We start from the raw sequence: 3,023 nt of genomic DNA, 5'->3' as shown, positions 1-3,023 counted from the left end.
GGGCTGGCGGGCAAGCTACTGTCCCCAGGAGCACCCTCCCTCTCTGTCACATCCCCCTGTGCACCTCCCTCCTGGACATGTCACACTGACCACATCTGTAGGCATCTTAAGTTGTAACTGCAGATGGGGATCAGTGGCTCCCATTTTCATTTTAGCCATTTTGTCTCCTGTAGCCACTCCCTTTACAACCTAGTCAGAATAATGCTTCTAGGGCACAGGTTCTCAGTCCAAGCTGAGGAAAAGCTCTCCTTGTCCAAGAGAGTTGAAAGGTAGTGACTTGGGTTTTTGCCAGTGCTTTGTTTACTAAGGACTTGTGGGGAGGAACCATGCTAAGCCATGACCAATAAGGAGACGCAAGAGAGCCGATCTGCTCCTAGAGCCAGTCCTGTGCTTTTCAGAGTCAGGCCATTGCCTGGGGGCTCTAGTCACTCCAGGGGAAGATGAATGCAACCTGCATGGTGATGTGACAAACAACTCCTTCCTCCCTCACCCCAGAGAGCTGGCTCTAGCAGGTTGAGATCAATCCTGACTTTAGTGTATGTGTTACATTTACTACTATAGAAGTATAGTGTATATAAATAATCCAAAACAATAACCTTTCTGGGGTTTCTCATGGCAGTTGAAATAGCCCCACATGTGGTCATCAGAAAATAAGCCATTCCTCACACCAATATGGCATAAGCTCCTTGACCTATGAGGGGTAGGAGTGCCTCCTGCTGTGTATTTTAGAATCTCTCCCCCACCTTGTTTCATGGCAGTGAAATGCCTCTTGGTCCTGTCCAAGTGTGTCTTTCACTGACTGACTTCTGAATCATATTCTAGTTGCTTGGCCCTGCCACATAGGCCCAGTGTTCATTTGAGCATAACTGTACTAAATCCTTTTTCCAGATCAGTATAATAAAGGAATGATATGCAATTAAAAAATCATCTATACATCCTCTTCAGTGCAAAGCTCTATAACAACAGAGAACAGGTGCATGATAAATGTGGAAATGAGAGAAGGAAGAAGTAGAGGTCAAGAAAAAGGAAAAAGGAAGGAGGAAAGGAAGAGAGGCAGGCTTTTAAGGAAGCAAGTGGAAGAAAAAATCATAAAAATGATTTAAACTCTGTTTTACACATCTTGAAGGTAACTACAAAGTCTGTTTTTTTACCATTTGCCGTATCTTTTAGGGCATGTGTGTGTACCTCAAACTTTTATCTTAATTCATTTTTTATTTGTTTGTTTTTCATACAGGGTCTCACTCTGTCACCCAAGCTGGAGTGCAATCGTGCAAACATGGCTCACTGCACCCTCAACCTCCTAGGCACAAGTGATCCTCCCACCTCAGCCTCCCATGTAGCTGGGACCACAGGTGCATGCCACCATGCCCAGCTAAATTTTTTATTTTTATATTTTGTTGGTAGAGATGGGATCTTACTTTGTTGCCCAGGCTAGTCATGAACTCCTGGACTCAAGCGATCCTCCTGCCTTGGCCTCCCAAAGAGCTAGGATTATAGGCATGAGCTGCTGTGCCTGGCCTTTTATTTTAATTCTTTCAACTTTTATTCACTTTCAGTTCAAGACATTTCATATTCAATCTGTTATCTTACTCAGTATTATTCTCACCAGCATACTGCTTTTTAAAACCAACTAGAATATTAACTATGTTATGCAAATGAAAATCTGTGAATTTAATCACAAAGAGTGGCCCAGAGGAGCCACTAAGTCCTACAACATCCAATGGGAAAATTTTGAGAGTCCTATTATATTCAATAACTTGTATACCAATGCCCAGAATTTAATATAAATTGAACTGAATCCTACACACAACTCTTTGTAGATTCTGTCTGTCGATAAGACATGCTTTCATAAAAACTGGCAAGTGAAAAATACAGACTACAGCCCATTTTAATTTTCATTTCATTTTCTTTTCAACGAAACATTGTGAATGTAGTGGCATCGCATAAATATTTATCAAACTCTATAATTCTTCCAACTGTAATGATAAATAAAAGTATCTTTCAATGTGCGTGCAAAACACTAGCAGAAAACCATTCTTAGAAGACTGAAATGAGATGCAAGCTATCTGAAGTCATGAAGGGCAATAAATTTATCCCACTGCCTTCTGGAGAGTCACAAATATATGAAGCAATCATCTGGTAGTTTTGGTAATCTATGCTTACTAGGCTTCTGAAATTTCACTGTTTGATAATTGAAGAAATAAAAATAACACAGCATCACTTGGCACTGGAGAAATGAGGACCCTGACCTGATGGGCCGGTAAGCCATTGAAAATGTCTATTATTAAATATAAAAGGAAGATTGCATACAGAGAAAAGACCACACAAGTTTCCAGGTTGTAGGTTTGCCAACCTATTTGGATTACCTCTTTATGACTGTCATTATTTTTATCATTTACTAGTTATACAGAGACAATAGCAGCTCAAGCCTGATACACAATGAAGACATAATTACAGATTTGAACCAACAGTCCTCTATTAAAACCTAAATTGCCCTCAGCCCACAGTTAAAAAAAGGTCAAGAAGAAGACACCTGCTGAAAAGAGTAATAAAAACATGCTGTTTATTATTTTCCAGAAGCTTCTAATCCTTTCTCCCACCTGGCTTACATGACAACTACGAAGTTCATCAGAATGTTGTGGAGTGTTCAGGACTCCTCAGGGAAACATTATTTTTTTTCTCTCAAATAATTATGGTCAAAAAGTCTAGAGCCAAGAAAAGTTTCTGCTGTCACTTGATCATAACTTCATTTCTCTCCCTTCCTTGCTCAGGTCTCATGGGGAAAATTTAAGGGCAAGCCTGGGCCAAAATGCAACAAGCCTCTTTTGATTTAGATGGGCAAGAGTAAAAATATCATCTCAAAAAAAGAATGAGGACAGGGACGCCATTTAGTCTGGATTTGTCATGAATTAAACCAAAGCCACCAAATAACATCTGTCTTATTCCTCAACATGTCAAAGAGAAGTTGCCAGGCAAGTTTGGGAAAAAGAAGTTGGAAAGATTAACAACCAGCTATAAGATAA

The 3,023-nt window shown here is 40.1% G+C and overlaps 1 protein-coding gene across 5 annotated transcripts in view; it reads right to left on the bottom strand.

Moving 5' to 3' along the window:
• Positions 1-3,023, bottom strand: part of FAT3 (FAT atypical cadherin 3) — a 676,861-nt gene that overhangs the window by 531,689 nt on the left and 142,149 nt on the right. The gene's annotated exons all lie outside the window — the stretch shown is intronic.

The sequence above is a fragment of the Gorilla gorilla genome, chromosome 9 (assembly GCF_029281585.2).
Source record: "Gorilla gorilla gorilla isolate KB3781 chromosome 9, NHGRI_mGorGor1-v2.1_pri, whole genome shotgun sequence".
In the NCBI taxonomy this organism is placed as follows: Eukaryota; Metazoa; Chordata; class Mammalia; order Primates; family Hominidae; genus Gorilla; species Gorilla gorilla.
The sequence above is the reverse complement of the archived record's forward strand: the minus strand, read 5'-3'. Positions and strand labels throughout refer to the sequence as shown.